The 12,985-nt window shown below is 36.7% G+C and overlaps 1 long non-coding RNA gene across 1 annotated transcript in view; it reads left to right on the top strand.

Moving 5' to 3' along the window:
- LOC129637114 (uncharacterized) overlaps window positions 1–12,985 on the top strand; it is a 53,792-nt gene that overhangs the window by 13,725 nt on the left and 27,082 nt on the right. Inside the window, exon 2 of the long non-coding RNA XR_008707340.1 lies at window positions 5,908–5,944. This is a non-coding gene — a long non-coding RNA (uncharacterized LOC129637114). The remainder of the gene's footprint in view (window positions 1–5,907; window positions 5,945–12,985) is intronic.

Raw genomic sequence — 12,985 nt, 5'->3', positions numbered from 1 at the left:
AGGAACCAGAGATCAAATTGCCAACATCTGCTGGATCATGGAAAAAGCAGAGAGTTCCAGAAAAACCTCTATTTCTGCTTTATTGACTATGCCAAAGCCTTTGACTGTGTAGATCACAATAAACTGTGGAAAATTCTGAAAGAGATTGGAATACCAGAACATCTGATCTGCCTCTTGAGTAATTTGTATGCAGATCAGGAAGCAACAGTTAGAACTTGACATGGAACAACAGACTGGTTCCAAATAGGAAAAGGAGTTCGTCAAGGCTGTATATTGTCACCCTGTTAATTTAACTTATATGCAGAGTACATCATGAGAAATGCTGGACTGGAAGAAACACAAGCTGGAATCAAGATTGCCGGGAGAAGTATCATAACCTCAGATATGCAGATGACACCACCCTTATGGCAGAAAGTGAAGAGGAACTCAAAAGCCTCTTGATGAAAGTGGAAAGTGAAAAAGTTGGCTTAAAGCTCAACATTCAGAAACAAAGATCATGGCATCCGGTCCCACCACTTCATGCGAAATAGATGGGGAAACAGTGGAAACAGTGTCAGACTTTATTTTTCTGGGCTCCAAAATTACTACAGATGGTGACTGCAGCCATGAAATAAAAGATGCTTACTCCTTGAAAGGAAAGTTATGACCACCCTAGATAGCATATTCAAAAGCAGAGACAGTACTTTGCCAACAAAGTTTCGTCTAGTCAAGGCTATGGTTATTCCTGTGGTCATGTATGGATGTGAGAGTTGGACTGTGAAGAAGGCTGAGTGCCGAAGATATGATGCTTTTGAACTGTGATGTTGGTGAAGACTCTTGAGAGTCCTTTGGAGTTCAAAGAGATCCAACCAGTCCATTCTGAAGGAGATCAGCCCTGGGATTTCTTTGGAAGGAATGATGCTAAAGCTGAAACTCCAGTACTTTGGCCACCTCATGCGAAGAGTTGACTCATTGAAAAAGACTCTGATGCTGGGAGGGATTGGGGGTAGGAGGAGAAGGGGACGACAGACGATGAGATGGCTGGATGGCATCACTGACTCGATGGATGTGAATCTGAGTGAATTCCAGGAGTTGGTGATGGACAGGGAGGCCTGGCGTGCTGCGATTCATGGGGTCTCAAGGAGCCGGACACGACTGAGTGACTGTTCTGATCTGATCTGATTGTTTTTCTTTCCTTTCTTAAGATCACTGTCTTCTGTTATCACCTTCTTTTTTAGAAGGTTTAGAGAGCTTTTGTTAGTAATTATTTAAGTGTAGATTTGCTAGCACAAATTATTTTAACATTCTTTTGACTGAGAATATGTTTATGTCTTCTTTATTCCTGATGGATAGTTTCACCAATGGATATAGAATTTCTGGTTCCTTTTAGAATTGACAGCTCTTTTCTTTCAGCACCTTAAAAAAAATAAAATAAAATAAAAACACACACAGTTGTTCTTCCTTCTGGCCTGTGTGATTTCAGATAGTAAATCCACTACACTATGAATTGTTATTCTTTTATAGGTAATGTATTCTTTTCCTCTGGCTATTACACCAAGATATAACAACATTAAAATTTTAAGTGTGAAAAAAAAAAAGAAAAAATTTTATTTTTAAAATTTTTTCTTTTTTTTTTTCACACTTAAAATTTTAATGTTGTTATATCTTGGTGTGGATTTCTATGGAGTTATTTGAGGTTTTCGCATGTTAAAATTTGTAGATTTGTGTCTTTTGCCAACTTTGGCAAGTTTTCAGCCATTGTTTCTCAAATACTTTGCCAGTACCCCACTCTTTCTCTTCTGTACTGTGATAAAATAAATTTTTGCTCTTCTTAAATTTTTCTACAGAAACTTCTGTTGATCTGTCTTTATCTTCAGTTGATTTTATCATTTCCATTTACACTCTGTTGTGTACAATTGAGGTTTTTTTTTTTTTAATTTCAGTTAAGTTTCAGTTAATTTTTTTAATTATAGTTTTTGATTCTATAATCTTTTCAGTTATTTTATATAATTTCTATTTCTGTGTTGAGATTTTCTGTTGTCATATGTTTTGAGACAATTTGTAATTTTTATGGCAGTTGCTTTTAAAATGCTTGTCAGATAATTTCAATATCAGCTTAATCTCCATATTGGTTATCTTTTGTCATTAAATTCTGATTTTCCAAATTCTTGGTATAATGATTTTTTTTTATTGTATCCTGAACATTTATTTTATTAGTGTATTCCTGTTCCTATCCAAGTATTCTATTTTAGCAGGCAGTTAGTTGTTCTATTTAAGTTATATAGTATATAAGTTATAGTCTACTTCTCTGAGTTTTAATTCCCTTGAATGTTTAGTTTGTGATCCCTTGCAGTGATATTTTGTCTTGTTTGATTTCTGGTGCTGCTAGGACTCCTGTGTAAGCCCTATTGGTGCCATCTGTGGGGTACTGAGCAATATTCTGTGTGAGGCAAAAAACCACTGGCCCTAGTTCCCTTATACCACTGGGTGGAAGCCAGGGAGTCACAGAGCTTTACTATTGCAGTAGAAATGAGCTGGTGGGACCACTCTCTGGGCCCTGCTTCTGGACAGGGGAATAAGAAAGTTAAGAGTTTGTTTCTTCCCTGCTGGGAGATCACATCCCTCACCTGCCATAAGGTATGGAACAGAGGCTGGGATGGCTGGGACTTTGCTGTTGCCACTGCTGTTGGTAAGTTGGATAATCAACAGAGGCTCTGTTGGTGGAAATCTGCTTGAGGTTCCCTACTAGGTCTCTGTTGGGTTTCTACTTTCCCAGTCCTTTGGTGAGAAGGAACAGATTGGTCTTTCTTTCTTCCTCCCTTTTTTCTTTTTCTTTCTTTCTTTTTTTTTTTTTCTTTCTTTCTTTATGCCTAATCATTTCTTGTGACAGGTCTCTCCATTGCCAGTCCAAGGTGTATGGGAGAGGAAAAAAAAAAAAAAAACAACAACAACAACAGGTAACTCACCATGTTGTTATTTCTCAACTCCTGTACCCTCTAGCTGGTACACATTCTTTCCAGCTTTCAGATTTATCTTACTGTTGTCTATAAAGTACTTTTAAAGTTATATAATTATACTTAGAAGAAACAGGGAAAAGTGAGTCTATACTTTCTCATATTCCTGAAGTCTTAGCTAATATTTTTAGCTGTGGTTTTAACTTACAGTTTTATATGCTTAGCAATTAGCATTGATCTTGAAAAACACTATTTTTTTGGCAAAAAAAAAAAAAAAGTAATTAAGTGAATTAGCAAATGAGTCATAAGATGCTTGTTGTGTCTGACTCTCTGTGACCCTATGGACTGTAGCCCAGCAGGCTCCTCAGTCCATGGGATTCTCCAGGCAAGAATATTGGAGTGGATTGCCATGCCCTTCTCCAGGGGATCTATCTTCCCAACCCAGGGGTTGAACCAGCATCTCTTGTGTCTCCTGCATTGGCAGGCAGGTTCTTTAACACTAGTGCCACCTGGGAAGCCCAAGTGAGTGGTTGCCTAAATAAAATGAAGGAAGGAAAGAGAGAGGGATAAAGGAGAAAGGGAAGGAAAAAGAAAAGAAAGAAAAAATAATAAAGGAAGAAAAAAGGAAAGGAAGAATGCTGTTCTCAATGGACTACCTTAATAACAGCACTGTATATTAGAAAAAAACACTAGCCTCAACTGTGTAACTAGAAAATGTAGCATTATTGACTATTAATTTAAATTCTATAAAATTATGTTTTCTTACTTATAAAATTAAAGGCTTTCCTTAAAATTTGTCATCCCTTTCAGTTATGTATGCTGTGACTCTCAAACATTTTTTTTTTTTTCTGAAAGTCATAATTGATTACAGCCTAAAAGTTGTCTGCTATAGAGCTTATAGTTGTAACCCCTGAGGCAGCATGCAAACCCTTTGATACAGCTGTGCAATAGTGGGGAACAGCAGCAAGTTGACTGAATTGATGTAAAACAATAGGAGATTCTGTATATTTTCCCAATCAATGGCATTTGTAGGACATGAGTCAAAGGAGTTGAGCTGCCAAAACTGAAGGTCTCAATAGTGCTTTCACCTGTGAGCAGGTGGTCACATACTTGTGGTTTTCCAAATACGTTCACATATTGAGAGAAAAACATCCATTGGCTATTATCTTTGAATATGAAGGACAAACATATCATGGATAATGCCCATCCAACTGTTAATGCAGTCTGTGCCTTTGTTGGAACTTCTGTCCTCAATCTAGTGGATATTTGATTTAACTGATAACTGTGCCTTGTTGATATACAATTAGCACCTAAACTTTTAATGCAAGAAGTAACTAGGAATGTGCTGAGGGTGCATATGTTTACTCTCTTGACCCCAAGTCACTAATGGTCTTATACAAATTTTGGAAGTGAGAATAAAACTGTAAACCAAGGAGAAATATATAAATGCATCATTAAAATATTATTATTCTCACATCATAAACAAATTTATACACACACATGCAGGCATTTAACTCTAATTATATATAAATAAATTAGTCTTAATGGGTATATAATATGTTTCATAATATATACGGAATTATGATTGTTCTTTTCAGATGCAAGTACAGATGCTCTTCATAATTAATATTACAGTAGCCTTTTATAATCACTTTTCTGAAATGTAAGTAGAACATCATAAAATGCAAATCCAAGCATATATTTACATTATTAAGTCTTTTGGTGGATACTGAATGAATATTTAATACATTCAACACACTGTATATAATGTGGAGAGTATTGTTCAAAGTGTGAATAAAACAAATATGAAAAGTACAGTCTATTGGATGAACACTTGGGAGACCATACTCTAAATATTTAACTAGTCCCTATATGATACGGTCCCTGATTATGACTTCTTATTGTTTTTTTTCTTTATTCTCTCCTTATCACTTCACCATTCCCCCCACCCCTTACCTCCCCACTGCAAATTAAAGCATGCTTTCTGTTGCTCTTAACCTTTCTTTCATGCTCTTCCTTTTTACTGAAATAAATACTAGGTCATCTTCTAAACTTGCATGTTTGTGTAGAAAGTGTCACTAGTTTCTCATCCTTAGTTTTGATACCAGTTCTTCTGGAAGGCCTTTCTTGATGATCCTGTTAGCCTTAGACATTAGCTAAGTGCCTCTCTTCTCTTCTCCCTTATCACCCTATACTGTTCTGTAATAGCTCTTATGACATTGTTTTGGACAGTAATGCATAGTCTTATTTAATTGTTCAAAGCCTGGATAGATTCTGATCATCTTTTTTTACATCTCTTTTTTATTGTGGTAAAAAGCATATAATATGAAATCTAACTTTAGATATCTTATATGAAACCAACGAAGTAACCAATCTCTTAGAAACAAAAAGCAGAATGTTGTTTGCCAGGGAGTGGGAAGAGGGGGAGACTGGGAGATGATCAATGGTATAAAGATTTATTTTAAGAAGATAAATAAGTTCTAGAGATGTGCTTTACAACAATGGTGAATATAGTTAACAATACTGTGCTACTTTCTTTAAGGTCAGTTTCCAGAGATGTTTTTTATTCCTCTGATTGGGTCATATTTTCCTGTTTCTTCATGTGCCTTATAATGCTGTGTTGGAATCCACACATTTGAACACAAAAAGACAACTCTTCCAATCTTATCTACTGGCTTCATCCAGGGAAAGACTTTCACCAATCAATGCAGCTACAGATTTTTGGGTCTCTCCAGCTTTTTCTAAGGATGCACCTTCTCTGGACGTGTGTATATCATTTTCCAGTTTGAAAGGTTTATTGTTTTTCTCTGGTTCTGCCTGAAGCCACCAGGCTTTCTGTATCCCCCAGGTATCAAGGTGTAACTATTCTGTCAGCACTTCATGTCAGATGAAACAGAAACCAGTCTCAGACTGCACATACCTGCAAAAGTGAGAACGTTGGACCCATGCTCTACTCTTTTCTTTCTCTCACTAGGGAGAAGACACAAACTGGATGCTTACTCCTGATCATGGTAAGGCTATTTCTGTCTGCAGTTTTACAACTCTCTAGTGCTGCCACAGTCGGCTGAATTCTCTTTTAATCTCTGCAGCCTCTGGCATCCAAGGTATGCCAGTTACCTGTCAGTGCCTTGAGTCAGGTTAAACAGAAAGCAGTCCCTCTAAAATCTGGAACTTTAAATACACATTCTACCATTCTCTTTCCTTCCCAAAGGAGAAGCCACAGCTGGGCTTTTCTTCCCAATTACAAACTGTGCTAGCTTTGAGTAGCATGGCTGGAATTAAATAGCTTTTCTTATCTGTTTCATTGTAACTCTTCTTGGATTTGAACTTGCCTTAGTGCTACATCTTCCTAACTGATTTCTGAATTTCTCATAGAAGTTTCTGGGGCTGTATGTTGTTAAGTTGATGCTTCTGTGGTGCACCAGGTTCTGGGGCTTCCTGTACCATCATTTTGCTGATGGATATTGAGGATCTTGAGTGACATTGTTTTCTCAATATCCAGCAAACTGCCTGGCACACGATTATACAGATATTAATAAATATCTGTAGAATATGAATGAAGTAGTTCCAGTTCAGGGCTAGAATATCAAACTTGTTTCTAAATGATATGAAAATATTTGGTTTTCTAAAGGCATTGATATCTTGGCAGGTTTGTTCATTTCTCTTCAAGACAATGGGTTTCAGAGTATGAAAGGTCACTTGCTTAGTCACGTCTGACTCTTTATGACCCTATGGGCTGTAGCTTGCCAGGCTTCTCTGTCCATAGAATTCCCCAGGCAAGAATACTGGAGTGGATAGCCATTCGCTTCTCCACGGGATCTTTGCGACCCAGGGGTTGAACCCAGGTCCCCTGCATTGCAAGAAGATTCTTCACCATCTGAGCCACAACGTGAAAGACTTAGTACAAATTCAGCATGTAAACAGCAAGACCTAGAGCAGTGCTTTCCAATAGAAATTTATGCAGTAATGAAAATGTTTATTTCTGCTGTCCAAAAGATTGCCATAAGCCAGATGTGGCTTTTTAGCATATGAACTGTGGCTAACGTGAGGGATAGAACTTAAAATCTTATTTACACCTTATTTTAAATAACCACGTGTAGCTAATGGTTACCGTATTGGACAGTGCAGCTCTGGAGGACTTAAGAGCTGGCCTGGGTCTCTAAAAATGCATTTTGAAAATATTTATGCTGCAAAATTTCCTGTTTGTTCCTTATAAAAAAGAGATGCAATGTCATTGTCTTCATTTTGAACATAAGTTTCTATCTGCTACCAGAACCAGTCATTTTTAAATTACTTTTTGTTTCCTTCATTCTTTCCTTTTCTTGGCTAAATCAATAATTAGAATAACAGGCAAATTTTGATATTTCCATTGCTATTATTCCATGGTATTTAATTTTATATCAAACCAAAAATATATATACATATATACTTGGGTCAAATAATACTACAAAACTTAAAAAAAAACATTTTCCTAGTAAATACTTTGCCCCATCCTTGACTTAGTTCCTTTGAAAAAAGTACTTTGAACTCTTCAGCTATTTTTTCTGATATTTCCTTTCATATATATAAAACAATCATGGAACTAGTGGTTTTCAAAGAGCTTTATGACGGTAGTAGTGTTAGTTGCTTAGTCATATCTGACTCTGTTATTCCATGGACTGTAGCCCACCAGACTCCTCTGTCCGTGGAATTCTGCAGGCAAGAATACTGGAATGGGTTTCCATTTCCTTCTCCAGGAAATCTTCCCAACCCAAGGACTGAACCTGGGCCTCTTGCATTGCAGGCAGATTCTTTACCATCTGAGCCACAAAGGAAGCCCTTCAGATATATAAAATATGCTTAAAATTAAGTTTTCTCTTTTCTATGTCATCCTTTATCCATTTATGGCAGATGAGGATGCAACTCTCTTGTATGACTTGATCTGAAAACACACACAGACAGGACATATCCCTTTCCCATTTCTCTAATGCAATTTCTTCATAATTCTGGTTAAATAAAATTTTGGCATTTATGTAAATAAGTCTCTGTAAATTATATTTACTACTGAGGCAGAATTTTGAAGAGTAAATGCCCTGATGCTCCCTTTCATGTGAACACTACTGTTTTTCTTTATGTTTCTCACATATTTCATTCTAGAGGAGAAAGGAGTAATATCTGATTGGTGAATTTGGAGGGAAGAACAGAGAAGATTTGGCCCTGCCCCTCACTCTCACTTCACAATAAGAATGAACTTGCTCATGGAATGACCTCCATGCCATTTGGTTTATGATTCCAAGGCCCTACCCCTACAAAATAGGGGAGATGTCCTGGTGGCTCAGCTGGTAAAGAATCCACCTGCAATACAGGAGACATGAGTTTGATCCCTGGGTTGGAAAGATCCCCTGGAGAAGGAAATAGCTACCCATTCCACTATTCTGGCCTGTAGAATCCCATGGACTATATAGTCCATGGGGTTGCAAAGATTTGGATACGACTGAGCGACTTTCATAGTTTTAGGGGATAAATATTCACATTTGGGGAAGAACACATATAGAATTGAGGAGTCCTTTTGTCCAGGGTCTGTGACTTGGATTTTGAATTTTAGTAAGTGGGGAGGGCACTATTAATGCTTGTGGAGAAATATGTCACACCATATGTATTTGATTTTTAATGGTTGAATCTGGCCAAGATAATTTAAACTGTAAAGCTTAGATTTAACTTATGATGGCTTTAACAACAAATAAGTAGCTAATTTTATAGAAACTGACCTTTACATTTTGGGTTTTCATCAGTTAAATAGGGGTTGAGGGCTTTAGCAAAGTGTTAGGGTCTGGGCAAACTGTAACAAGAAGAGTTAGGCCTTAGGGAGGCAGAGGTACTACTTTTGACAAAGGACCTAATTTCTCTAAGCATTAAGTTTTCTTATGTAAATTACTGAAAATAATTCTACTTCTTAGAGTTAATAGACTTGTTAGGAAGAGTAAATAAGATAATAAAGAAAAATAAATTAGTGGAGTGCCTGGCTCCAACCAGTCCATTCTGAAGGAGATCAGCCCTGGGATTTCTTTGGAAGGAATGATGCTAAAGCTGAAACTCCAGTACTTTGACCACCTCATGCGAAGAGTTGACTCATTGGAAAAGACTCTGATGCTGGGAGGGATTGGGGGCAGGAGGAGAAGGGGACGACAGAGGATGAGATGGCTGGATGGCATCACTGACTCGATGGACATGAGTCTCAGTGAACTCCGAGAGTTGGTGATAGACAGGGAGGCCTGGCATGCTGGGATTCATGGGGTCGCAAAGAGTTGGACATGACTGAGCAACTGATCTAATCTGATTTGATATATATTGAGTTCTTAATTTTTTTCATATTTATGTATTTATTATTTAATGGCTACACTTAATCTTTACTGCTGTGCCCAGTCTTTCTCTAGCTGTGGTACACAGGCTTCTTATTGCAGTGGCTTCTCTTGTTGCAGTGCGTGGGATCTAGGATGGGTACGTGGGTCCACTTGTAGCAAATGTGATATTCTGTGACCAGGGATCAATATCACATCCCCTTCATTAGCAGGTGGATTCTTAACCACTGGACCACCAGGGAAGTCCCTTAATCCTTAATTTTAGATACCAATATTATTATTTGTATATCAATTGTACAATAAGAACAGTTCAGATTGCTTCACATTATACTCTTCGTATACCTAGGATGCCATGGCAATTCTGAACAAAAATATAGCCATTAAAATAGGTGGGAGGATGAACAATGACAATAACATGACATATGGATAGTCCAAGATTACTGGCTCCAAATGCAAATTGTAACCACTGCTACTGATTAATGGGATCCATTATTATATTTTATAATGGTTTTTTAAGTCTATTCTGTTATGGACTCCATTGTGTCTCCTCTAGATTTTGTATGTTAAGACCTAACCTGTCAATGTGACTATTTGGAGATATGGCAATTAAGCTTAAATGAGATCATAAAGTTAGGCCCTGATCTAATAGGACTGTTGTCCTTACCCTTTTCTTTGAGTGTCACGTACAGAGAAAAGGACATGTGAGGATACAGAAGGAAGGTGACTTTCTGCAAGCCCAGAAAAGAGGCCTCACAAAAGAATGGTCTTGCTGGTACCTTAATCTTAGATTTCCAGGTTCCAGAACTATGAGAATAAATTTCTTTTATTTAAGCCACCCAAGTCTGTGGTACTTTATTATGGCAACCCAAGTCGAACAACACATTACTTTATCAATTTGAAATGGAATGTGTTTCCATGGCTTTTAACCATCTACAGTTATCTAACCATGGCTCTGAAGGCCACAGTTCTTTAACTATTTAATAATTGATTAGGTCAGTTTATTGGAGAAGGAAATGGCAGCCCACTCCAGTGTTCTTGCCTGGACAGTCCCGGGGACGGGGGAGCCTAGTGGGCTGCCATCTGTGGGGTCGCGCAGAGTCGGACACAACTGAAGTGACTTAGTAGTAGTAGTAGTAGGTCAGTTTTAATCTTCCTATAGCCTTTTAAGTATCATGCTTTATTTGTTATTTGGGCATGAAATTGCATTTTCTTTTTTTTTAATTTAATTTAATTTAATTTTTTAACTTTACAATATTGTATTGGTTTTGCCATATATCAAAATGAATCCACCACAGGTATACATGTGTTAACCATCCTGAACCCTCCTCCCACCTCCCTCCCCATACCATCCCTCTGGGTCGTCCCAGTGCACCAGCCCCAAGCATCCAGTATCGTGCATCGAACCTGGACTGGCGACTCGTTTCATATATGATATTATACATGTTTCAATGACATTCTCCCAAACCATCCCACCCTGTCCCTCTCCCACAGAGTCCAAAAGACTGTTGTATACATCAGTGTCTCTTTTGCTGTCTCGTATACAGGGTTATTGTTACCATCTTTCTAAATTCCATATATATGTGTTAGTATACAGTATTGGTGTTTTTCTTTCTGGCTTACTTCACTCTGTATAATAGGCTCCAGTTTCATCCACCTCATTAGAACTGAGTGAAATGCATTCTTTTTAATGGCTGAGTAATACTCCATTGTGTATTTGTACCACAGCTTTCTTATCCATTCATCTGATGATGGACATCTAGGTTGCTTCCATGTCCTGGCTATTATAAACAGTGCTGCGATGAACATTGGGGTACACGTGTCTCTTTCAATTTTGGTTTCCTCAGTGTGTATGCATAATTGGAATGCTTTTACCTTACTGCCCTGTACAGAGAAATAGTTTATGGAAGGACATTAAAAGTAAACAGTAATATAGACAAAGAATAGTTTGTGTTTTAAGACTGTGGATTTAACTTGAATTTAAAACTTTCCTCTACTTAATCACTACTTCTTTTTAGTAAATACATACACATTCAGTTCCTCAATAATGAAGAAGAAAGGACAATTGGATGTATGTTTTTACATGTAAGGGATTTATTTAAATGGAAAAAGCAGATATCAGAACATATTTTAATTTAAATTTAAAAAATATGTAATGGTACATTTAATACATATGAGACAGTATTCTGTTTCTCATGAAAATAAATGTGTGTGCAAAAATGAATGTAATTATCCCCAAATTAATGAAGAAATAGGACAAAGAGTGTTTGTGTGCATTTCTCTCACTTGAACAATTTTCAAGCTAGTACTTTCAAGCTAGAACTTCAGTATGTAATTCTTTACTTGTCACTAATGAAGTTATATCCCTGCCATAGCTGTCTTGTATCTCTTTTTCTTGAGAGTGGGTTACATTCTAACGTGTCATAATTGTAGGTTCTGAGGTTAATGGAAACACAATGAAAATATAAGCAGAGTAAAGAAAAAAGAAAAAAAAAACACAGGTAATATGTGTTAGAATTCAAATAACAGAGGAGAAGAAGGTCTTTTGCTTTGGGGCAAATAACACTTTGTAGCAAGGAATGAAAAGCAAGAGTATAATACCTCTACTGATATTTTTTATAACCTTCGTGATTTTTAAAATTATATACATCTTTTCCTTAACAAGAAGGAGAACTGGATGCTTAATTAAGAGACTAGTATCTAGGCCTGGATCCACTTTAACTCAGCTTCATGATTTTGAAAGAACTGCACCTCCACAGATTGAAACGCCTTAAAGTATGAAAGGAAGGAAACAGGCTCTATGATCTTTAAATAACTTTAGACTCTTAACAACTGATAATGTTATTACTCTTCATTTATCTTCTGCTAGTATTTCCTCTTTAAAATTTCACAGTGGTACCTAGTGAGTGCAATGAGAAACACATCCTGAAACTTTAGTGGAGTTGCTATAGAACTTGAACAGGACAATACAGAATTGTCTGCTGAAAAGTTTGTCTACCAGAAAAACAATGCCAAGTAAAATTTATAGTGCTTCTAATTTTCACCTTTGTGCTAAAGAAATTTTGTTATTTGGGCTCAAAATAAATTATTCCCATTATATCAATGAAAAGCTCAGGGAAGTCTAATGATTTGTCCTTCAACTAACACTGTAATTACTAGTCATCTGTAAAAAATAAAACCATCAACACAAAAGAGCATGGATAATGAGTTAACTATGCTGAAGATACCATAAGTAAACTTAGAACATTTCCAAAAATATGAACACTGTGCATGTTATTTTGTTTATCTTTTCTTTTGCTCTCCATTCCATTGTCTCCTACTAGTCCTGAGACGAAGAACAGAGACCAAAAAAAAAAAAAAAAAAGCTTTTTAGTCATTATTTCACCTTTATCTTTTTTTTTCTGGTTTTTACCCTACAAGCAATTTATGCCAATAGTAACCTCCCTCACAGATATGTAATAAAGATTAATGAAGTGTATTTATTTTCCTACTTGTTGGGTTGCTGGACTTATCTCTGGAGATGCTATAAGCTTTGTCAAATAGAAATAATGTTGTATATAGGAAAAGGAAGGATCTTGTTCATTAGGAAATTTCTTACTCATTAATAACTTACCATTATTATCGTTTAGAAAGAATAGAACACACACTTCAAAAATGATGATTAATACAACTTTCCTAAGTGTCTTTTTAGTACATGATTGTTCCCCAAAATTCCCA

Source organism: Bubalus kerabau, chromosome 22, assembly GCF_029407905.1.
Source record: "Bubalus kerabau isolate K-KA32 ecotype Philippines breed swamp buffalo chromosome 22, PCC_UOA_SB_1v2, whole genome shotgun sequence".
Classification (NCBI taxonomy): domain Eukaryota; kingdom Metazoa; phylum Chordata; class Mammalia; order Artiodactyla; family Bovidae; genus Bubalus; species Bubalus kerabau.
Note: the sequence above shows the minus strand (reverse complement) of the source record. Positions and strands in the feature narration are given on the sequence as shown.